This window comes from Carcharodon carcharias, chromosome 11 (genome assembly GCF_017639515.1).
Source record: "Carcharodon carcharias isolate sCarCar2 chromosome 11, sCarCar2.pri, whole genome shotgun sequence".
In the NCBI taxonomy this organism is placed as follows: domain Eukaryota; kingdom Metazoa; phylum Chordata; class Chondrichthyes; order Lamniformes; family Lamnidae; genus Carcharodon; species Carcharodon carcharias.
This window is the reverse complement of record NC_054477.1, coordinates 12,868,090-12,893,859: the sequence shown is the minus strand read 5'-3', so window position 1 is coordinate 12,893,859 and position 25,770 is coordinate 12,868,090. Positions and strand designations below refer to the sequence as shown.

The 25,770-nt window shown below is 44.1% G+C and overlaps 1 protein-coding gene across 1 annotated transcript in view; it reads right to left on the bottom strand.

Annotated features, from left to right (window-relative positions):
- Positions 1–25,358, bottom strand: part of capn5a (calpain 5a) — a 109,949-nt gene extending 84,591 nt beyond the window's left edge. Inside the window, exon 1 of the mRNA XM_041198997.1 lies at positions 25,212–25,358. The gene's annotated coding sequence lies outside the window, so the exon portion shown is untranslated. The remainder of the gene's footprint in view (positions 1–25,211) is intronic.
- Between the last annotated feature and the right edge of the window lie 412 nt (positions 25,359–25,770).

Sequence of the window (25,770 nt, the reverse complement as noted above, 5' to 3'; positions counted from 1 at the left end):
AATCAGATTTAGATGTTCAGCATCAGTCCAAAACAAAGTAGATTCGGACAGATCAGTTTTCACAATAAATGCAAACAGCTGCCACACCCGAGAGCAGATATATCACTGTCGCTGGGTCAAAATCCTGGAACTCCCTCCCTAATGTGGGTGTACCTACACCACATGGACTGCAGCGGTTCAAGAAGGTGGCTTGTCACCACCTCCTCAAGGGCAACTAGGGATGGGCAATAAATGCTGGCCTAGTCAGCCCACTTTGGCTGTGAATGGATCACTCTGCCCCTGATCATTCCCTGTGCTATTTACCATAGTGATGAGGCTTGACACAGAATACCAGCAAGCTGTCCAACCCTCAGTCGCCCCACAAATACACTTTCCAGTAGGGCCACTGAACAAGTATCAGGAGCAAGCACGCTGACTGATTATATTTGCCCAATGAACCACTGGATGTCGCACCCCTGACACGACCCAAGTTGAGCCCAGGTCATTTAGCACAAGGCAAGGTTGGAATCGAGGATCTAACTGGATCCTATACTGAAAAATGGTGGCGTTTAGCAGTGAATCACTGGAAGAGGCATCGCAAATCTTTTCCCGGTGTGACCCCATTTTAATGTCTTTGACTTCATGTGACACCGGGGTGTTAATTTGGGAGTAGGAGAGTTGCTGAGTGGGGGGGGGGGGGGGTAGAAAGGAGTTGAGTGTGCCCCATCTCCCCTCACCCCATCCTTCACCCGCCATCCCTCCATCCTTCAACCCTCCCTCCATTTCCACCACCCACCCCCCCCCTCCACCCATCCTCCAACCCTCCCCCCATCACCCCACCCTTTAGGTGCTGGGAAGTAGGATGAAAATGAGCGGCTAGTTTCTTTTTACTCTTTTTGGCCAGCACAGACATGATGGACTGAATGGTCTCTTTCTGCACCATAACTTTTCTATGGTTCTAATAGCCAACATATTTCAGTGTGTTAATGAGAGAGTGTTAATCTTGTAAGAGGTGCTGCCATTCTGATAAGATAGGAAACCAAAGCCCCATCTGCTGTTCTAGAAGGACATTACTGTTTGTGGAGCAAGATTTTCTATATGTCTCCCAGCCAACATTCTTTAGTCAACGAACATACCCAAAAATTAGATTAGCTGTCCATTAATCTAAGTTATTCTCTGTGGGACATTGCCAAGCACAAATTGGTTTCAGTGTTAGCTTAGAAAAACAGTGGTGACATTGGCAATAAAACACTGCAAGAGAGCCCAAATAGCCAATTTGATATTATAAAACAGGGCACATTGATAGTGAAACTCACTTTTTAGTACGACTCAATCATATTATGAAGCAGTGGGTTTTTTTCTTCTTCATTCTAACAAGGTCAGCATTTGTTGCCCATCCCTAATTGCTCTTGAACCCAACAATTCAGAGGACAGTTAAAAGTCAACCCCATTTCTGTGGGCCTGCAGTCACATGTAGACCAGACCAGGTAAGAATGACAGATTCCTTTCCCTAAAATATATTAGTGAACCAGATGGTTTTTTTATTTACAACAACTGATGATAGTTTCACGGTCACCATTTAATGAGGCAAGCTTTAGAATTCCAGGTTGGTTAATTGAATTTATATTCCACCAGCTGCTTTGGTAGGATTCAAGCCCATGGCCTCAAGAGTATTTGCCTAGGCCTCCAGATTACTAGTCCAGTAATATTACCGCCGGGGCCTTGGTTTAATGTCTCATCCGAAAGGCAGCACCTCCAACAATGCAGCAGTCCCTCAGTACTGCACTGGAGTGTCGGACTAGATTTTGTTCTCAAGTGTCTTGAGTGAAACTTGAGCTCACAACTGACAGACTCAGAAGCAAGAGGGCTAACCACTGAGCCAGGCTGAAAATGTAAAACTTGCTTTATAAATGCAGGTCTTTCTGTTACACAATACACAAATTTCAGTATGTGGGAGTGGAACTAATGACAATGTCAATAATTCCCACCTCAAATTAAACAAGGTTCTAAACTACTTTGACCTTTGGTTGATTCAGTTTCCTAGCAATGCCCTTGAGATTATTTCCTAATTTCGCATCCATTAATATCATAAATAAGATTGAAAGTAAATAACAGCAACTTTCTGGCGAAGTTTACGGGGAAGTTAAAAGGGCCAGAAGACAGAGGGTCTGCTGGGTAAGTTGTATGTTCAAGATGGCGCTTGGCCAGTCATCTGCCGAGGGGGGTCCCTTATTGTGCCTCTCTATCATTGGTTATCACTGCCATCCTTTGCCCCATGCCCTTCAACCTCCTCTCTTCCGCTGTTTAATATTCCCCAGGCTCTAATAGTGGGTGCCCTATAAACTTATTGCTGAATTAAACCACCACTGCCCATCTATCCATCCCCTCTCCGCTTTCTTCACAGAGTTCTGCATCTTTTCTCAAATTTGGCTTCAAAAATTCTTCTCAGGACATCACTGAACCACGCCACAACTTAATGGTTGTGACTCAATTTTTGGTGTAACTTGGATCATTTTCCAGCATCTCTGGAGAGGAGATAAGGAATCAGCCTGTCACGCTTTGGCTAAATCCTTCCCCCAGCTCTGCTGCTCCCTGCGACTGCTCTACTGGTTCTATGGGCTCTTCAGCTGCAGTCTGGCTGCTGATTGGAGATTCACTCTATAACACAAAAGCAAAAAAATACTGTGGATGCTGGAAATCTGAAGTTAAAAGCGGAAAAAATGCTGGAAATACTCAGCAGGTCAGGCAGTATCTGTGGAGAGAAACAGAGTCAATGGGCGGAATTCTCCACTTCAGGTTGAGATGAGCCTCCATCAGAAATGTTCAGATGAAAGGCCATAGACCTGAAACATTAACTTTGTTTCTCTCCACAGATGCTGGTTGACCTGCTGAGTATTTCCGGTAGTTGTTTTTTTTTAAACTCTTTTATTGGAGGGTCACTCTCTGGCCCAAAGTACAACTTTCTGTCTCTGTTGGATCTTATGGTGACCTCAAACTTCGCCATTGTTTTTTTCTGCCATTTCCTCCACACTTCCTGGATTTTCATTCCCATGGAAACACCTGGCGTGATACTCTTCAAATAGTTGCTGGACTTCACCTGCCACACCGCTCTCTGATTGCTTGGATGTTAAAAACCATGACTCTCACCCTCGCTGTTTCCCCCAGGGAGGCCCTCATCTTCACTTTTCGTTGGCAAAAGCAATTCACCTCCTGACTCCACAAAGCCCGGCATACGAACATACGTGGATAAAACTGTGGATGCTGGAAATCCAAAACAAAAACAAAAATACCTGGAAAAACTCAGCAGGTCTGGCAGCATCTGCGGAAAGGAACACAGTTAACGTTTCGAGTCCACATGACTCTTCAACAGAACTAAGGAAAAATAGAAAAGGGGTGAAATATAAGCTGGTTTAAGGGGGGAGGGGTGGGACAAGAAGAGCTGGATAGAGGGCCAGTGATAGGTGGAGATAACCAAACGATGTCACAGACAAAAGGACAAAGAGGTGTTGAAGGTGGTGATATTATCTAAAGGAAGGTGCTAATTAAGGATAGAAAGCAGGACGAGCAAGGTAAAAATAGCCCTAGAGGGGGTGGGGTGGTGGGAAGGAATCAAAAAGGATAAAAGGTAGAGAGAAAACAATGGATGGAAATACTTTTAAAAATAATGGAAATAGGTGGGAAAAGAAAAATCTATATAAATTATTGGAAAAAAGGGGGATCGGAAAGGGGGTGGAGATGGAGGAGAGAGTTCATGATCTAAAATTGTTGAACTCAATATTCAGTCCGGAAGGCTGTAAACCCGGACTGATCATTGAGTTCAACAATTTTAGATCATGAGCTCTCTCCTCCATTCCCACCCTCTTTCTGATTTTCCCCCTCCTTTTTGTTTTTTCCAATAACATATAGATTTTTCTTTTTCCACCTATTTCCATTATTTTTAAATGTATTTCCATCCATTGTTTTCTCTCTACCTTTTAGCCTTTTTTGATTCCTTCACCCCACCCCACCCCCACTAGGGCTATCTGTATGTTGCTTGTCCTGCTTTCTACCCTTAATTAGCACATTCCTTAGATAATATCACCACCTTCAACACCTCTTTGTCCTTTTGTCTGTGACATCTTTTGATTATCTCCACCTATCACTGGCCCTCTATCCAGCTCTACCTGTCCCACCACCCACCCACCCCCCCCCCCTTAAACCAGCTTATATTTCACCCCTTTTCTATTTTTACTTAGTTCTGTTGAGGAGTCATGCGGGCTCGAAACGTTAACTGTGTCCCTCTCCGCAGATGCTGCCAGACCTGCTGAGTTTTCCAGGTATTTTTGTTTTTGATACGAACATACGTACTAGGAGCAGGAGTAGGCCATTCAGCCCCTTGAGCCTGCTCCGCCATTCAATAAGATTATGGCTGATATGAATGTAACCTTAACTCCACATTCCCACCTACCCCCAATAACCTTTCACCCCCTTACTTATCAAGAATCTATCTAACTCTGTCTTAAAAGTACTCAAAGACCCTGCTTCCACCGCCTTTTGAGGAAGAGAGTTCCAAAGATTCACAACTCAGAGAAAAAATTTCTCCTCAACTCTGTGTTAAATGGGCGACCCTTTATTTTTAACTAGTGACCCCTAGTTCTAGATTCTCCTACATGGGGAAACATACTTTCAACACCTTTGACTATCATCTACAGGGCACAAGTAAGAAGTGTGATGGAATACTCCCCACTTGCCTGGATGAGTGCAGCTCCAACAACACTCAAGAAGCTCGATACCGTCCAGGACAAAGCAGCCGACTTGATCGGCACCCCATCCACCACCTGCCAGAATCACTCACTCCACCACCACCGACGCACAGCGTGTGTACAATATGCAAGATGCACTGCAGGAACTCACCAAGGCTCTTTCAACAGCACCTTCCATAGCTGCAACCTCTGTCACACAGAAGGACAAGGGCAGCAGATAAATGGTAACACCACCAGCTGGAAGTTCCCCTCCAAGCCACTCACCATCCTGACTTGGAAATATGTCGCCGTTTCTTCACCGTCGCTGGGTCAAAATCCTGGAACTCACTTGCTAACAGCACTGTGGGTGTACCTACATCACATGGACTGCAGTGGTTCATGAACGCATCTCACCACCACCTTCTCAAGGGCAATTAGGGCTGGACAATAAATGCTGGCCTAGCCAGTGACACCCATGTCCCATGAAGGAATAAAAAAAGTGTTTTCCATCCCTAATTCCCCTCAAGAAATTGGTGGTGAACCACCTTTTTGAACCGCTGTAGTCCAGGTGATGTAGGTACACCCCAAACAAGTGCGAAGAGCTCATGGACTTCTTTGTCACTAAGATTTCAGACCTTCGATCAGTTGCCTTTGCCATGTCCCTCCCTTTCCCTAGCCCAGCTGGCCAAATATCCTCTAAATCTATCCCCTGCCCTTGCATGAACTCATGCCTTTCTCTAGATTCTCTTCTATCCCCTCATGCTCACTCTAAGCTCATGTTGTCTATGAGACTCCTGCTCCCCTCAACCTTATGCCCACTAATCACTCATATTCCCTTCCTGGCCCCTATGTTAACCGATATTGTTAATTGTTCTCTCTCCTCAGAAATGGTTCCCCTTTCTTCAAAAACAACCTTGACCCAACCATCCTTGCAAATCATCCATCTCTAACCTCCCTTCCCTCTCCAGAGTCCTGGAACTTGTGGATGTCTCCCAATTCTATGCTTACACTTCCTGGATTTCCATGTTTGAATCCCTCCAATCAGGTTTCTGCTCCTACGACTGTACCAAAACAGCTCTGATGAAAATCACCAATGATATGGTATTTCACTCCTTTGCTTTTTCTAACTCTTTCACCCTGTAGGAACTGGTTCTTGCTTGACTACAGGGGAAGAAGCTAGCTGTTTGGTGAGTATCTGGTAAGTGGTCAAGGTTTATTCTATTATTATGTTTTAAAATAGTACAGGGATTTGTGATAAAATTAATAAATATATAAAAGAAAGTAAATTTGGGAAATTTGCAGATGACACAAAGATTGGCCGAGTAGTGGATAGTGTAGAGGAAAGCCATAATCTCCAAAACGATATAGATGGGTTGGTGGAGTGGGCGGTGAGGTGGCAGATGGATTTTAACATAGAGAAATGTGAGGTTATACATTTAGGGAGGTCAAACAGTTACAGGGATTACACAATAAATGGGAATATACTAAGAAGGGTAGATGAAGTGAGAGATCTTGGCGTACAAGTACACAGGTCCCTGAAGGCAGCAGTTCAAGTAGACAAGGTTGTAAAGAAGGCATGTGGAATGCTCTCCTTCACTGGCAGAGGTATAAAATATAAAAGTAAGGATATAATGTTGGAATTGTATAAAACACTGGCGAGGCTACAACTGGAGTATTGTGTGCAGTTCTGGTCACCACATTACAGGAAGGACGTAATAGCTCTGGAGAGAGTGCAGAGGAGGTTTACAAGAATGTTGCCAGGGTTAGAAAAGTGTAGCTACGAGGAGAGATTGGATAGGTTGGGGTTATTTTCCTTAGAACAGAGAAGGCTGAGAAGTGACTTGATTGAGGTGTGCAAAATTATGAGGAGAACAGATAGAGTGGACAGGATAAAATTGTTTCCCTTGATGGAGGATCCTAGAACCAGGGGACATAGATTCAAGATAAGTGGCAGAAGGTGTAGGGGGGACATGAGGAGGAACTTTTTTTTTTTACACAGAGGGTAGTGGGTGTCCGGAATTCGCTGCCCAAGTTGGTGGTAGAGGCAGAAACTCGAAACTCTTTTAAAAAGTACCTGGATCTGCACCTTAAGTGCTGTAAGCTGCAGGGCTATGGGTCGGGTGCAGGAAGGTGGGATTAGAAAGGGCACCTGGGTGTCTTTGGGCTGGCATGGACAAGATGGGCCGAATGGCCTCTTTCTGTGCTGTAACTCTTCTATGGTTCTAAATAATTGAATAAAATAGTTAAGTAATTAATTAAAGCACATAAGCATGGCAGGGAAGGTGATGTGTCATGGCTGCAGCGTGTGGGAGCTCCTGGGTACCAGTGTTAACCAGGGAAAACACGTCTGCAGTAAAAGTCTGCGGCTGGAGCAGCTTCGGCTCAGAGTCATTGAGCTGGAGGCTGAGCTGCAGACACTGTGACACATCAGGGAGGGGAAAGTTATCTGGATGCTTTGTACCAGGAGGCAGTCACACTCTTTCGGATGGGATCTTCTGATTTGGTAGGTGATCAGGAGGATGTGACTGTAGTTGAGACAGGTAAGGGGACCCAGAGGGCAGGAGCGTCAGCCTCTACAGTTGTCCAAAAGATTTGAGGTTCTTTCAGCTTCTTTGGAATGAGAGTGGAAGCTTCAGAAGGGAATGTAGTGGTAGTAGGGGACAATATAGTGAGAGGGGTTGACACTGTTCTCTGTAGCAAGGAGCGAGAGTCCAAATGGCTATGTTGCCTGCCTGGTGCCAGGTTTGGGGACATAAGTTCCTCTCCAGCTCTGAGCATAAAGTGGGAGGGGGAGGATCCAGTTATGCAGGTACCAATAAATATGCAGGATGAGGAAAGAGGTTCTGCATAGCCAGTATGAGGAGCTAGGCACCAAATTAAGAAGCAGACCTCGAAGGTAATAATTTCTGGATTATTAGCCGAGCCATGTGTAAATTGGCATAGGACAAATAAGATTAAAGAAATGAATGCATGGCTCAAAGACTGGCATGGGAGAAGTGGGTTCCGGTTCATGGGGCACTGGCACCAATATTGGGGGAAATGGGATCTGTACCATTAGGAAAGTCTACACCTGAACTGTGCTGGGACTAGTGTCCTCACGAACTGCATAATTAGCAAAGTAGAGAGGATTTTAAACTGAATAGTAGGGGCAAGGGATCAAATTTGTGTAGATGTGGTACACCGAAAAATAGAGACAAGGCAAGAGGGAAAGGTACCAATATGGGAGATGATAAACAGACTGTGACAGGCAGGGGCAGAGAGTACAAATCTAAGAGTAAATCAACAGATGAGGCTAGACACTACAAAAATAACACAAGGACAAAACTAAAGGCTCAATATCTAAATGCACATAGCATTCAAAACAAAACAGATGAACTGATAGCGCAAATAGAAATAAATAAGTACGATCTAATAGCCATTACAGAGACATGGCTACAAGATGACATAGATTAGGACCTGAATATTGAAGAGTATGTGACATTTAGGAAGGACAGGAAATTAGGAAGATGTGGAGGAGTGGCTCTGTTAATTAATGATGGTATTAGCACATTAGAGAGGGATGATCTAAGTTCAGGAAACCAGGATGTACAAGCAGTTTGGCTTGAGATGAGAAATGATAAAGGTAAGAAGTCTCTTGTGGGAGTGGTGTACAGGCCACTAATTGTAACTACATGGTAGGACAGTACGTAAAAGAAGAGGTAATGGGAGCTTGTCAGAAAGCTACAACGATAATCATGAGAGATTTTAATCTGCATATAAACTGGAAGAATCAGATGGGCAAAGGTAACGTAGATGAGGAATTCATAGAATGTTTTTGGGATAGTTTCTTAGAACAGCACATTCTGGAGCCAACCAGAGAGCAGGCTATACTAGACCTGGTATTGAGCAACAAGATAGGATTAATTGATAGTCTCCTAGTGAAGGCACCCCTAGATGGGAGCGATCATAATATGATTGAATTTAGCATTCATTTTGAAGGAGAAACAAGTGTGTCCAAGACTAGTATTTTAAACTTAAATAAGAGCAATTATGAGGGCATGAAAGCAGAGCTAGCTAGAATGAACTGGCCAATAAGGTTAAGGAATAAGTCAATAGAAGTTCAGTGGCAGACATGTAAAGGGATATTTCAGAATACACAGAATACATACATTCCAATGAGAAAGAAAAATTCCAAGGGGAGGGCCCACCATCCATGGTTAACTAAAAAAAGTTAAAGACAGTATCAAACTTAAAGAAAAAGCATATAATTACGCAAAGATGGGCAGCAGGTCAGAAAACTGGAAAGGATATAAAGAACAGCAAAGAATGGCAAAAGGATTATTAAGGAGGGAAAATTAGAGTACGAGAGAAAGCTAGCTAATAATATAAAGATGGATAATAAGTGTTTCTATGGATATTTAGATAAGAAGAGTTAAAAGTGAGTGTTGGTCTTATAGAAAGGTGAGCCTGGGAAATTGATAATGGAAAGTAGGGAGATGGCGGATGAATTAGACAGGTATTTTGCTTTGGTCTTCACTATAGAGGATAAGTAACAGCGCAGAAGTAAATCAGGAAACAGAAGGGAGGGAGAGAGGAACTCAGGAAAATTATAATCACCAGGGAAGTGGTACCGAGCAAATTGTTGGGGCTGGGGGCTGACAAATCCCCAGGTCCGGATGGACTTCACCCTAAGGTCTTGAAAGAAGTGGCTAGTGAGATAGTTGATGCATTGGTTTTGATTTTCCAAAATTCCCTGGATTCGGAGAAGGTTCCATTAGTTTGGAAAATACCGAATGTAACCCTTTATTCAAAAAAGGAGGGAGACAGAAAGCAGGAAACTACAGCCAATTAGCCTAACATCTGTCAAAGGGAAAATATTAGAAGTTATTATTAAAGATGATATAGCAGGGCACTTAGAAAAACTCAAGGCAATCAGGCAGTGAACATGCTTTTGTGAAAGGGAAGTTATGTTTAACCAATTTAACCAGTTCCTTGAAGGAGTCACATGTGCTTTGGATGTACTGCACTTACATTTCCAGAAGGCATTTCATAAAGTACCACATCAAAGGTTATTTCAGAAAATAAAAGCTCATGGTGTAGGAGGTAACACATTGGCATGGATAGAAGATTGGCAGGTTGTCTTATGAGGAAAGACTGGACAGGTTAGGCGTGTATCTACTGGAGTTTAGAAGAGTAAGAGGCGACTTAATTGAAACCTTTAAGATCCTGAGGGGGCTTGACAGAGTGATCGTGGAGAGGAGGACTTGGAAGGGGTCGCTCAATTAAGACAGAGATGAGAATTTTTTTCTCCAGAAGGTTGTGCAACTTTGGAACTCTGCCTCAGAAGGTAGTGGAGGTGGGGGGTCATTGAATATTTTTAAAGTGGAGGTAGATAGATTTTTATTAGGCAAGGGAACCAAAGGTCAACAGGGGTAGGCAGGAATGTGGAATTGAGAACACCAGCAGATCAACTGAGATCTTTTGAATGGCAGGGCAGGCTCGAGGGGCCGAGTGGCCTACTCCTGCTCCTAATTCGTATGTTCGTAAGTTTGACGCCAAGATGAGCATCTGACCACATATCTGCACCATCAATAAGATTGTCTATTTCCACCTCCACAACATCGCCTGACTCCACCCCTACCTCAGCTCACCTGCCATTGAAACACTCATCTATGTATCTGTTACCTCTAGACTTGACTATTGCAATACACTCCTGGCTAGCTATCCATGTATACTTCAGGTCATCCAAAACCCTACTGTCCATGTCTTAACTTGCACAAAGTCCAGTTCACTTATCACCCTCGTGCTTACCAGCTCCTGTTACGCAATGCCTCAATTTTAAAATTCCCATCCTTGTTTCATACCCCTCAAAGGCTTCATCCCTCCCTATGTCTAATCTCCTCCAGCTCTACAGACCTCTCTGATCTCTGTGATCCTCCAATTTTGGCAAACTTGTAAATCCTTGATTTTAATGACTCCATCATTGGTGGCATGCTTTCAACTACCTGGGCCCAAAGCTCTGGAATTGCCCTCCAAAACCTCTCAATCTCACTTACCCTCTTTAAGACACTTCTCAGAATCTACCTGTTTGACCAAGCTTATGGTCATCTCACTTTATATCTCCTTATGTGGCTCGGTGTTACATTTTGTTTGATAACGATCCTGTGGAGTGCCTTGATGTTAGACGCGCTATATAAATACAAGTTAATGTTGATTTGAGTTGAGTTGACTAATGGCAATGGTAGTGGCAAGTAAGCAATGCTACATTAGGCCTGTCTGTCCTTTGGTCAGTGGGAGAAATAAAATCAGCCAGGGTTTCTATAACAGATTGCTACCCAATACCCGGACACAACAACTTGCATTATACAGCAGCTTTAAAAAGGTCGTAAAATATCCTAAGGGACTTCACAGGGATGTTAAAATCTGATATCTAGCCACTCAAGGAGGTATTTGGACAAGCGACCAAAAAGCTTGATCAACAAGATGGGTTTTAAGAAGAGCTTCATAGTGAGGCAGAGATGCTTAGGGAGGGAACTTTTAAAAATATATTTATTCATGTTTATTTCTTTATATTTTTTCATGGAACGTGAGCGTCACTGGCTAGGCCAGCATTTATTGCCCATCCCTAATTGCCCTTGAGAAGGTGGTGGTGAGCTGCCTTCTTGAACCGCTATAGTCCATGTGGTGTAGGTACACCCACAGCGCTGTTAGGGAGGGAGTTCCAGGATTTTGACCCAGCGACAGTGAAGGAACGGTGATATATTTCCAAGTCAGGATGGTGTGTGGCTTGGAGGGGAACTTGCTGGTGGTGGTGTTCCCATGTGTCTGCTGCCCTTGTCCTTCTAGGTGGTAGAGTTCGTGGGTTTGGAAGGTGCTGACAAAGGAGCCTCGGTGAGCTCCTGCAGTGCATCTTGTAGATGGTACACATTGCTGCTACTGTGCGTCGGTGGTGGGAGGAGTGAATATTGAAGGTGGGGGATGTGGTTCCAATGAAGTGGGCTCCTTTGTCCTGGATGGTGTTGAGCTTCAAGTGTTGTGGGAGCTGCACTCATCCAGACATGTGAAGAGTATTCCATCACACTCCTGATTTGTGCCCTGCAGATGGTGGACAGGCTTTGGGGAGTCAGGAGGTGAGTTACTGACTGCAGGATTCCCAGCCTCTGACCTGCTCTTGTAGCCACAGTATGTGTGTGGCTGGTCCAGCCCAGTTTCTGGTCAATGCTAAACCCCAGGATGTTAATAGTGGGGGGATTCAGCACGGGTAATGCCATTGAATGTCAAGAGACAATGGTTAGACTCTCTCATGTTGGTGATGGTCATTGTCTGGCAGTTTTGTGGTGCCAATTCTTCCAGAATTTCAGAGCTTAGAGCCCAGGCAGCTTAAGGCACGGCCGCCAGTGGTGGGGGGATTCATATCATGTATGCGCAAAAGGCCTGAATTGCAGGAGCAGAGATATCTAAGAAGTTTGTAGGACTGGAGAGGCAAGGCCACTAAGTGAACTGGATATGCTTTGATAGTTTTGAAATGGGGTAATTGGTGGTCTGGGAGCCAATGTAGGTCAGTGAGTATGGAGGTGACAGGACTTGGTACGAGTTAGATTACGGCAGTGCTTGAAAATATGCACCTAATGTTGAGTGAAAACAACATCAGACTTTGCATCAGGAGAATCAGCACCTTAACTTCCGATTAGGCACTTTACAGCCTTCCGGACTTAATGTTGAGTTCAACAACTTCAGACCATGAACTCTCTCCTCCATCTTCATCCCCCTCTGTTTATTTTTTATTTATTTTTATATTTTATTTTATTTACTTATTTTTATATATATCTTCATTCAGTTTTTATCCCATTTTTTAAATTCTTTTTCCCCCACCACCCCCCCACCCATCCCTAACAGGGCCATCTGTCGCTTGTTCAATCTGTTCTTTCACAGAGGGCTGGCCCTTGTTCTGCCATTAACACATTCTGCTTTCTTACCTTTATGCCACTATCAGCACCTTCTTTAGTCTTCACCACTACCATTAACAGTCCCCTTAGTCTTGTATCCATAACATCTTTGCCAATCTCTCCTTAGCCCCCACCTACTGCTAGCCTTCTATTCTGCTTTACCTGCTCCACCCCCTCTTAAACAGTATAAATTCCATCTCATTTCTACCTCTCTTTAGCTCTGAAGAAGAGTCATACGGACTCGAAACATTGACTCCGTTTCTCTCTCTACAGATGCTGTCGGACCTGCTGAGTTTTTCCAGCTTTATCTGTTTTTATATCAGACGTGGCACATCCTTTCCTTGCAGACTCACTTTCTAGATATCAAACGGAGAATAGCCACATATGAAGAACCAGAGCTCAATTACTCCAAGGAGGTACGAGAAGCTCCTTTAAATCCCTCAAGCCTGCTCAGCAATTTGCCAGAGTCTGAACGTAGCCACTGTTGGAAGAACAGCTTCCATTTATATAGCTCTCTTCCTCCCACTCCTGATGATGTGAAGGAATTTCTTCTCTCAGAGAAATTCTGTCTGGAATTCTCTACCCCAGAGAGTTGTGGAGGCTAAATTACTGAAAATATTTAAAAGAGGAGGTAGGTATATTTTTGAAATATTGGGGGAGCAGAGGGCTGTGAGGAGCTGGCACGAAAGAGGAGTTGAGGCCTGGGGCAGATCAGCATGATCTTATTGAATGTGGGGCAGGCTTGAGGGGCTGAATGGCCTACTCCTGCTCCTATTTCTTATGTTCCTCCTCCTACAGATATTGTGCCCTAAAGGGCCGTTGGCAACCATTTCCATTGGATTAGTCCATGATGGTGCTTGGCAAAGTACTGCAGTGGTTTGCCATTGCCTCTTGTGGTATAGTTGACTAGGAAACACTCCTGTTCTTATCACCTGTCATCAGGCGCGTTGGAAGGATTTACAGGTTGATAATCAACCTGTTTGGCCACGTAATGAAGATATCTTCCAGAGCCATCAAGTCCTAAAGTCGCACTTGAACCCAGAGCTTCTGGCTCAGAGGTAAGGACGCTACCCCCACTGCACCACAAAATCCCCCGCAGCTCTGCCAGTATGTAAACTATCACAATTTGCTTCGCAGGAGTATTACCAAACAAGACTTGGCACTGAGTCACACAAGCAGATATTGGGGAAGGTGACCAAAGAGGTGGGTTTAGAGGAGCCTATTGAAGGAGGAAAGAGAAGCAGAGAGGTTTAACAAGTTCCAAAACCTAGGGCCCAGTAGTTGAAGGCTTTCCCCAGGGATTGCTTAAAAGATACAAAACGCTCATTTGGCTGACTTGTCAAAACAGACAGTCTGAAAGGCAGGTTACATCATATCCTGCCCTCGGCTCTCCAAGGGCGACATGCACCATCCGTGGCTTAGGATGTAAAAATTATCACATCGATGAAATAGTACTTTGCCCCGGCAATACTGCAAACGTACAGCAGATTAGCACTACCACGGCAGTAGTTTAACAGCCTGTTACTGCATTCCACATCCACCCAGTGCAGTAATAGCACTAATGTAAATATAAAGAAAGAAGAAAGGTTTATATAGACCCCATGGAGTTACAAAGCACTTCACAACCAAACGTGGTCATAACTGTAGGAAATGCAACTGCAAATTTGCACACAGTAAACTCCTAGAAACAGCAATGAAATAACAGGCAAGTAACCTGTTTTATTGATGGCAGTCAAGAGATAAATATTGATCAGGAAAAACTGCTCTTTTTGGAAATAATGCCACAGAACAATTTACACTCTCCCAAGAAGGCAAATGGGACCTTAGTTTAATGTCTTATCTAAAAGATGGCACCTCTGACTATGCAACATTTCCTCAGTGTTAATACAAGGAACATCAGCTTTGATCACATGCTCACATCTCTGCGGTGCAACCCACAACCTTCCGAATCAGAGACATGCTCTGTGGCTTTATTTCCAAAAAGAGCTAACCACTGACCCACAGCTGAGGCCTAATAAATAAACACCAGTAAGGGAGAGAATGAAAGGACTATTTCAAGAGTATCTCATTGGCATCAATGTTCTGACCTCCTCTCCTCCCTCAACCACTAAAAGACAGGTTGGCTGCCCATTCACCTCATTGCTGTTTGTGTGACATTGCTGGTCCAGAATAGCTTTGCAAATATTAACATTCTCTACACTTCAAAATAATTAATCATATGAAACGATTTGCCAACATCACCATCTGTAAAGGTTATATATAAATCTCACTATTATTTATTATATTCCTTAATTGTATCCCTTCAGGATACAACTCCAATGCACAGTTGAACAGGGACTATAATTAAGAAACTCATCAAGCACATTCTGTCCTTGGCCCCCTTCAACTATTTGGTTTCTCCCTCTCCTTACAGATGAACATGCCAAGAATTTCCAAATCTATGATACTAATGCAACACAACCTAAGCTACAACATAAACTGACTGGAACCATAACATTGTTACAGCACAGAAGGAGGCCATTCAGCCTGTCATGTACATACTGGTTCGCCAGAGGAGTAATTTAACTGTCCCACACCCATACCTTCTTCCCATAGCACTGGAAATTTTCTTTTCTTTTCAGGTGCTTATTCAATTCCTTTTCAAAAGCCATGATTGAATTTGCCTCCACCATCCTCTTAGTGAGTGCATTCCAGATCCTAACCACTCGCTGTGTCACTTTTGATTCTTATGCCAATCATTTTAAATCTGTTTCCTCTGGTCCTTGACCTTTCCACCATTGGGAACAGTCTCTCTCTTCCTACTCCGTCTAGGCCCCTCATGATTTTGAGCATCTCTAGTAGTGGGGAAAATGCTAGAGTCTATTATAAAAGATGTCGCAACAGAACACTTGGAAAGCATTAACAAGATTAGACAAAGTCAGCAGGTCTGACAGCATCTGCGGAGAGGAATACAGTTAACGTTTCGAGTCCGTATGACTCTTCACCAGAACTACGGAAAAATAGAAAAGAGGTGAAATATAAGCTGGTTTAAGGGGGGGGTGGAACAGGTAGAGCTGGATAGAGGGTCAGTGATAGGCGGAGATAGCCAAAAGATGTCATAGACAAAAGGACAAAGGGGTGTTGACGGTGGTGATATTATCTAAGAAATGTGCTAATGCATTAGCACTGACCCTCTATCCAGCTCTACCTGTTCCACCCCCCCTTAAACCAGCTTATATTTCACCTCTTTTCTATTCTTCCTTCGTTCTGGTGAAGAGTCATATGGACTCGAAACATTAACTGTATTCCTCTCCAAAGATCCTGTCACACCTGCTGAGTTTTTCCAGATATTTTTGTTTTTGTTTCAGATTTCCAGCAACTGCAGTTTTTTGCTTTTATCTTAGACAAAGTCAGCTTGGGTTTACGAAAGGGCAATCATGCTGAACTAATCTATTGGAGCTTTTTGAGGATGTAACTAGTAGAATAGATAATAATAGAAGGAAGTGAATGTATAAAGACTGCATTGTCCTGGATGATCGAGCTTCTTGAGTGTGTTGGAGCTGCATTCATCCAGGCAAGTGGAGAGTATTCCCTCACACCACCTTGTAGATGGTGGACAAACTTTAGGGAGTCAAGAACTAAATGACTCGCCAACGAATTCGAAGCCTTTGACCTGCTCTTGTAGCCACAGTATTTAAATATCTGGTCCAATGCTACAATCCCTCATTATGTTGATATTGGGGGATTGAGCAACCAGTGGATGTGGTGTACTTGGATTTCAAGAAGGCTTTTGGTAAGGTCCCACATAAGAGGCTAGTGGGCAAAATTAAAGCACATGGGATTGGGGGTAATATACTGGAATGGATTGAGAATTGGTTGACAGGCCAGAAACAGAGAGTGGGAATAAATGGGTCTTTTTCCAAGTGGCAGGTGGTGACTAGTGATGTACCGCAGGGATCAGTGCTTGGGCCCCAGCTATTCACAATATTTTTATATAAATGACTTGGATGACAGAACCAAATGCATTATTTCCAAGTTTGCTGGTGACACAAAACTGGGTGGGCTTGTGAGGAGGATGCAAGGAGACTTCAGGGCAATTTGGACAAGTTGTGTGGGTGTGTGGGCAAACATATGGGGCAGAATTTTTCCGTTGGCGGGCGGGACCCACACACCGACGGGTAAAGTGACGCGGGGTGACATCGGGTGGAACTCCCAACGTCACCCCGCGTCATTTACAGTTTCAGGTTGGCGGGGGGCGCAGCCGACTTGGCTGTGCGCCCGCCGACCTGTCAAAGGCCTATTAAGGCCATTAAGAAACCAATTCAGCTCATTAACGGACCTGCCCGAACAACCTCAAGGTTGGCGGGCAGGCCGGGACCCCAGGCGGGCTTGTGAAAAAACATGAAACCTCATCCACGGGCAGGATGAGGCTTCATGGGGGTTTTTAAATTTTAATGAAAGGCTGCAATAAAAGTCATGGACATGTCCCAACTCGTGTGACAGTGTCACATGAGGGGACATGGCAGGGAAAATGTTTAAACTCCTTTAGGAAAAGTTTCAAAACGGAGCCGATCTCCCTGAGGCAGCACTTAGCCTCAGGGAGATCTGTGCGCTCTTTCGTGCACATGCGCAAAAGAGCACACTCCTGCCTAAGGGAATCCCCCCCCCAGCCCGCACAGGGAGTGCATAGCGCTTCCTGGCGGATGTCACGCTGGGCGGGGCCTTAATTGGCTCCCCCCCGCCCCCAAGTAAAATGGTGGCGCCTATTCCCACTCTTAACCCCCAACGTTTCCCAAGGCAGATGCAGTATAACCGTGGATAAATGTGAAGTTGTACGCTTCGGTGTGAAAAACAGAAAGGCAGAGTATTATTTAAATGGTGATATATTGGGAAATGTAGATGTACAAAGGGATCTGGGTGTCCTTGTACACCAGTCATTGAAAGTAAATAGGCAGGTGCAGCAAGCAATTAGGAAGTCCTTCATTGCAAAATACTTGTTAAATGTTGTGAGGGGTCCTGCCTCTACCACCCTCTCAGGAAGTGTGTTCCATTGCAAAGGGATTTGAGTTCAGAAGTAGGGATGTCTTACTGCAGCTATACAGAGCCTTGGTGAGACCGCACCTGGAGTATTGCGTGCAGTTTTGCTCTCCCTACCTAAGAAAGGATATACTTGCCATGGAGGGAGTGCAGCAAAGGTTCACTAGGCTGATACTGGGGATGGCAGGACTGTCGTATGAGGAGAGATTGGTTTGACTGGGCCGGTATTCACTAGCGTTTAGAAGAATGAGAGGGGATCTGATTGAAACATATAAAATTCTAACAGGGCTAGACAGACTGGATGCAGGGAGGATGTTTCCCCTGGTTGGGAAGTCTAGAACCAGAGGCCACAGTCTCAGGATACAGGGCATGCCATTTAGGACTGGGATGATGAAAAACTTCTTCACTCAGAGGGTGGTCAACCTGTGGAATTCTCTACCACAGAAAGCTGTGGAGGTCAGGTCACTGAGTATATTCAAGAAAGAAATTGATAAATTTTTGGATATCAAGGGCATCAAAGGGTAAAGAGGGAAAGTGCTGAGATAGAGGATCAGCCTCTATTAAATGGCGGAACAGGCTCAAAGGGCCGAATGGCCTACTCCTGCTCCTAATTTCTATGTTGTTATGTCTATCAAAACGCGTGAGCAGTTGTTAATATTCTCTCGAACTCGACTCCAGTCAACAATGGCAAGTATTAAACCAGTAATTGGTTTAGTGGAGGTAGCAGGCTTCCCTTCATGCTTGGCTCAGTTGACAGCAGAACTCTTGCTATTTTGGTCAATGTGTTGTGATTGTGAACCCCATGCCAGGGCAAACTGGGCTGACATTCCAGAGGGATAATGATGAGAGAGGTGTCATAGAGTCATAGAGTTATAGAGCCGAGAAACAGGCCCTTCGGCCCATTGTGTCCATGCCAGCCATCAAGCACCTATCTATTCTAATCCCGTTTTCCAGCACTTGTCACCTAGCCCTGTAGGCTATGGCATTTCAAGTGTTCATCTAAATACTTGTTAGATGTTGTGAGGTTCCTGCCTCTACCACCCCCTCAGGAAGCGAGTTCCAGATTCCAACCACCCTCCGGGTGAAAAATATTTCCTCAAATCCCCTCTAAACGTCCTGCCCTTTACCTTGGATCTATGCCCCTTGGTTATTGACCCCTCCACTAAGGGGAAAAGTTTCTTTCTATCTACCCTATCTATACCCCCCATAATTTCATCCACCTCAATCAGGTCCCCGCCTCAGCCTTCTCTGCTCTAAGGAAAACAGCCGGAGCCTATCCAGTCTCTCTGGATAGATGTAATGACAAAAATCGGACAAAAGCAGAAAGTGGTCAAGGGAGTTTAACATTGCTGCACCAGAGACACCAGAATTACAGGGCAGGATTTTTCAGGGTGCCATCGTGCCCCTGTCCCCTAGCTAAAATGTCGGGGGGGGGAACTCACCCACGATCCCAATAGCTGCCCTTATAACAATTAAGGTTAAGCCCATTGCTTTAAAGTGAGACTCCCGTCATTATCTCAGGAGGAAAAACCACCTTAGAGAGCAATTGGATTGGCCGCCAGCTCGTAGTCCCAGTAGCACCAGCCGGGAGCGGTGTCCACTCCTGGAACTACAAGTCCCACTACGCTGAGGAGCCCAGGTAAGTGAAGGGTGAGGTGGGTGAGGGGCTGGGCTCAAGAGGCCAGGGGTGCCTCCAATGGAGGTCCACAAAGAAGCCCCTCCCTTGGCCCAGCACCAGCCCGCCCATCTATAGCTACTGGGCTTCCCACATGGTATGGGCCTCCTCCCACCACAGGTAAAATACCAGTAGTGGCTGGATGAGGCCCTTAAGTGACCATTAATTGGCCACTAAGGCTCTCACTCAATAGGCCCAAGGGCAGATGGGCAGCCCAATGCCTCCCTTGGCCCCTGTAAAATTCCAGATAGGTCTGGGGCAGGCAGGGAGGCGGCAGGAAGGCCACCTGCTGAACTTTACATGCCACCCCCACCTTCAAACCCAGTGGGTGGGGAGAGCGTAAAATCCAGCCCCATGTCCCCAGGAGGACCTCTGTCCAAGAGGACATAAGGGGCCTCGGTTTAATGACCTCCGATAGTGCACCACTCTCTCAGTATTGAGCCAGCCCAGAACTTGTGCTCAAGTTTCTGCAGTCTGTACTTCAGGGAACCATTGGAGTTGACCTGGGATCAGAAAGGGAAGCAGAATTCATTCAGATGACTGCACTTTAACCAAAGAGTTTGAAGAGCCACATCTGTAAATGCTCCATAATGACCCAACCTGCACACTTAGTTATTAATCCCCAATTTGAAAATCTCCCACCCACTCATCCTCTCCCTGTCCAGTTCAAACTGCAAGCACTCACAGCCCGTTATTTAAGTGTGTAATGTGGTGAAGACACAAGTAATGACAGACCATTGACAGGGAAAGCAAACGGAACTGCAAATGGCCATTATATTGCTTGTCATGTGATTTTGGTCATCCCATAATCTCTGCCCTGAAAGAGAGAAAGAAAATCACAAAGACAAGGCCGGTGAACACTGCAACTATTTCCTCTCAAAGTCGAGACTGAGATGGGCAGGAAGGTCTCTAATTATGGAAAATCCATTAACTGGTGGTTCTTTCTCTTCAACTGCACACTCTCCACATGACCCAGGATCAGGGACTGGAGTTATAAGAGTCTAGAGGAGCTGGGGTTATTCTACAGAAGAGAGAAGCCCCTAAGAGAGATTTAATTGAGTTATTTTGATAGACTAGATAGGAAGAAACTATTTCCACTGGCAGAGGGGTGGAGGGGCAGTAACCAAAGGACCAAAGTAGGAGATGATGGCGTAGTGGCATTGTCACTGGGCCTATAATCCAGAGGCCCAGGCTAATGTTCTGGGGACAAGTGTTCATACCCCACCATGGTGGAATTTAAATTCAACTAATAAGTCTGGAATTGAAAAACTGGACTCAGTAATGGTGACCTTGCATCAATTGTAAAAACCTATTTGGTTCACTAATGCCCTTTACTTCCCTATGGCAGGTAAGGATCTGCCATCCTTACCTAGTCTGGCCTACATGTGACTCCAGATCCACACCAAAGTGGTTGACTCTTAAACGGCCTAGCGAGCTACTCAGTTCAAGAGCAATTAGGGATGGGCAACAAATGCTGGCCGTGCCAGTGATGCCTATGCCTATATTCTATGAAAGAGTAAATATAAAAACAAAGGACACAGGTTTCAGATAATTGGCAAAAGGACCAGAGGGAAATTAGAAGAAAAAGCAAAATACTGCAGATGCTAGAAATCTGAAATAAAATTAAGATGCTGGAAATACTCAGCAGGTCTGGCAGCATCTGCGGAGTGAGAAACTGAGTTAACATCTCAAACCAGAAATGTTAACCCAGAAAACGAGAAAAGTTGCTCTAATCTGGAATTCAGTACCTGAAAGGATTGGCAGAAGCAGGTTCAATAAGAAATTTCAAAAGAGCACTGGATAAATATTTGAAGGGGGAAAATACGCAGGACTTTAGGGAAAGAAAAGGGGAGTGGGACTAATTGGATAACTCTTACTGGTACAGGCAGATTGGGTTGAATGGCCTCTTTATAGGCTGCAAGGTCTTAAGTAGTAGACTGGATCCTCCCCACAACATTGCACAAGTCCATTTAATCTTGTTTATGCTCCATGTTACTTAGTGATTTGAAGATGAGTAATTCAGCATGACTCATGGCATGGATCTGATTGAAAGAGGCAGTGAGGCAGGTATAGTTATGGGAGCTTTACAAGGCTGTCTTGAATGCCTGTTGACTTTAAATCTCTCCATGATCCAAAAACACCTCCAGAAATTCACAGCAGCTAAGGCACCCTCCCAAAAGTGCTCACTTCTCCAGCTGAAATGCTTAGTGTTTAAATCTGGTTGGCATTTTTTGTTTGCCCTGAATTTAAATGTCAAAACTTTTCATCTTGTACTCATCAGGACAAACACAAGAATACCAAATTTCAAATGATCACAACAAAATTTGGTATTCTTGCATTTGTCCTGATGAGTGCAAGACAAAAAGCTTCAACAACATGTCTCTTTTCAGTAATATTCAAGTTCTATGCTAACAAGCATCTGTTTAAAAATGTTTTCCTGCTTTTTCACTCTAAATGTAACAAATTTATGTGCATTATTTTAACTACTATTCTAAGTAAATTATTAATTCATGCCAGAAAAAAAGTATAGACATTTTCAAATTGTGTTATAAAGTCTTCACAGTAATCTCCTTATGAGAAACTAATACTTAAATCAATAGTAATCTGACAAAATCCACAGTAACTTAAATCTTGCTTATAAAACTACACTGTTGTTGCTCACTTATAATGAGTAGTGGATGCACACGTGAAGCAGGTCTGGTTGCGTGACATCATGTGGGTGGTGGGGACAAGGAATCTGGCCTGTTCCCCCACACAGCCTCAGCCATGGCTTTGCACATCAGTGACTTGCATTTTGGACCAATCTGGGGGACCACCCGGAGGACCCTCGTGGGCTTCTAATGATCCGTGGAACTCACTAACCTAAACATCCCTCCCTGCTTGCCTCTTTCTGCCTTAAGCAGCCTCTTTAAAGAGCCAATAAAAACAGAAAATGCTGGAAAAACTCAGCAGGTCTGGCAGCATATGTGGAGAGGGAAACATAGTTAACATTTTGAGTCTGTACGAATCTAACTCTGAAGAAGAGTCACGTGAGTTTTTCCAGCATTTTCTGATTTTATTTCAGATTCCCAGCATCTGCAATATTTTGCTTTTATTCTCTTTTAAGAGCACATCTTTTCACTGAAATATTCAGTCTTTCCTCCCAAACTTCCCCCTTCTCCAGTTCATCATTCGGATCACAAGATAAATAATCTATAAAATGTTTCAGGAAGTTTTATACCATAAGAACCATGAGATAGCTGTTGCTAGGTACACTAGGTACTCTGAAATCCCCATTGGGTTGGAGTCCAGAACAATTAGAATGAGGCTATTCAGGGTTAATGTCATGAAGCATATCTTCACACATAGGGAAATCTGGAACTCTCCCCCTCAAGAGGCTGTTGAAATTTTCAACTGTTCACTGGCTTGGAAACAGAGATTAATAGGATTTTTGTCAGGCAAGGGGGTTAAATAAACCAAGCCTGTAAATGGAGTTAAGACACAGATCAACCATGATCTCATTTCAACAGACTCGAGGGGCCAAATGTGCTACTCCTGTTCGTATGTTACACAGGCAAAGAATGAAAGGGAAACAAAAAATGCTGGAAAAACTCAGCAGGTCGGACAGCATCTGTGGACAGAGAAACAGAGTTAACGATTCAAGTCCATATGACTCTTCAGAGCTAAGAAGAAGTAGAAATGTGATGAAATTTATACAGTTTAAGGGGAGTGGTGCAGGTGAAGCTGGATAGCAGGTGAAGTCAGTGATAGGTGGGGGCAAAGGGGAAATTGAGAAAAATATCAATTGACAAAGGGAGTGTTAATGGTAGTGGTAAGTGCTAAAAAAAAAGGTCCCGATAGTAGCATAAAGGTAAGAAAATAGAATGTGCTAATAGCAGAACAAGGGTCAGAGCTCTGTGAAAGAACAACATGAAACAAGAACAGATGGCCCCTTTGGGGGTAGGGTGTGGGGAGGGGCAGTGGTTAGGGAAAAAGGACAGAAAAAGGGATTAAAAAGAAGATTTAAAAAAGGAGATAAAACAATGAATAAATGAATGAAAAGAAAGTGAGAGGATCCTGAATGACAAGGGAGGAACAAAATCTCCACAGATGATCCCTAACACGCTGTAAAAGTTACAGAGGAATCCTGTCTGCAAATCACAATGAGGTCTTAAGTGATTCCTGAGTACTGAAACATTAGAACCATGGCTGATGTTACTGAGGGAAAAATAGATTCCGTGCGCCAGGTTAATGGAATCAAAAAGAAAATCAGCCAGGGTTTCCACATCTGACTGGCTTCCATCCACTGACAGAGCAAGTCTAGTACAAGTACAACATCGGGGGATCCTGCCAACATTTTCTGTGCAGGTAGGAACATAGCAACAGGAGGAAGCCATTTAGCCCCTCTGGCTTGTTCTGCCATTCAGTGAGATCAGAGCTGATCTGTGAGCTAACTCCATACACTTGGGCAGGGTAGAGGAACAGCATCTGTGAAACTGTAGCCCAGGAACAGTCATCCACATCCTGTATCTTCACATGAAGGCGAAAAACAAAATATTGGAAATCCAAAATAAAAACAGGAAACGCTGGAAGTGTCAGAAAAGGTCTGATGAAAGGTCATTGACCGGAAATGTTAGCTCTGCTTTTCTCTCTTTCTCTCCACAGATGTTGCCAGGCATGCAAAATGCTTCCAGCGTTTTCTGCCCCTTGTATCACCTTCCACCGTGTACAGTTCAAAATGAGGATGGGTTTTGGGCAGAGTAAACAAGGAGAAACTGTTTCCACAGGCAGGAGGGTTAGTATCCAGAGGACACAGACTGAAGGTAATTGGCAATGGAGGCAGACAAGAGATGAGGAGAATTTGAGAGATCTGGAATGAGCTGCCTGAAAGGCTGGTGGAAATAAATTAAATAGTAACTTTCAAAAGGAAACTGGATAAATACTTGAAGGGGAAGGTCTTAAACAGCTACGGGGTGGGGGGAATAGTTTGAATGGTCTCCTTCGGTACTGAGCAGCTCTTTCCTGAAGCTTTGCCTCAGGCAGCAGACATGATACAATAACAGGGCAGGTCTATTGAACCAGGCATGACAAAGACATCAGTGTACAGTAGGGGAAGAGGAAATATATTTTTAAATGAGAGATAAAAATTTATGCAACACGAACGGATGGGATTAAATAACCGTGCAAAGCAAAGGAGCAGTCCGTGAGAGGGGTTGCGCTCACACTTTTGGAACCTGAGCGTGAAGCGAGAAGGTGACAATAACAGAGTGTCAAAACTTGATTGCTAGCTGAAGCCGCTATCGAAGTAATTGGTTATGGACATTTTCACTAAGTTTTTTTTGACAAAATGGGACAATAAGCATTATAAATAAGTAATCTTTAAAAAAAAAACATGTCCGGTTAGTTACGAATATACGTGATTTGACTCCGTGATTCAAAAAGCTTTTTAACCTTTCAAATTGACAAAAGTCTGCGCGATATGTACACCCTGAAGTACGACACTTCATTATCAAAAACAAAAGTCGTTCGCGATGTTGATAGGACCTCCTCCTCCTTAAAAGTTATAATTTGGCTAAAAACACTCCAGCAGGCAATGGAAGGGCTACTATCGATCATTGGGAGTTTTTTTTAAAAAAGAATCGAGAGATCAGTAACATTTTCAAATCTAAAAGAGCAAATACAATCTAAAAGTAGATCGACAGGCATATTCTGTCACATCTTTCCATCTGTCCGCCTCACTGATCAGTGTCTGAATGGGGCTGATTTGCCTGTACAGTGTTGCAATTTTTTTTCAAAAGTATCTGACTGGGGGAGTGAGGGTATCCAATTGTACATTTCTTTACAACTGATTTGTATCCAATTGCTGTCGGGGTTGGGGAGGGTGGACTCCCTTGGTCTCTTCTGGGAAGACCTTACCTCTCTGGCGAGCGAAGCTTGTTTAAAAGCTTGCAGATTGCTGAGCTCCCTTCTCCGTGCGCCGGCCGGACCTGGTGTAAGAGACAAACTGATCAGTTTCTGCCTTGTCGCTTTCACCCCACAAATACTTTTCCCCCGCGTGTGGGAGGAGTGGGGAAGCGCCAATGCGCATGTGTGCTGAGTTATATCACACACACAAAACATGCTAGAGAAGGTCTGGGAGTTGTAGTTTTTTTTACGGGGGTAAGAATTAATAGTTGCTTTTATATACGCCCACCTCAAAGCGCTTTACAGCCAATGAAGTGCATTTGAAGTGTAATGTGTAGGAAATACAGCAAGCTCCCACTAACATCAATGTGATAGTGGCCAATCTCTTTTTGGGATGTTAATTGCGGGAAAAATTTTGACCAGGACACCAGGGAGAACATCCCCGCTCTTTTCAGAATACTGCCTTACCTTCAGATCTTATGCATCAATGCAAGAGGGCAGACGGATCTTGGCTTAAATCTCAACCAAAAAACAGCATCTCTAAGAGTGCAGCACTCCCTTATAACTGCAC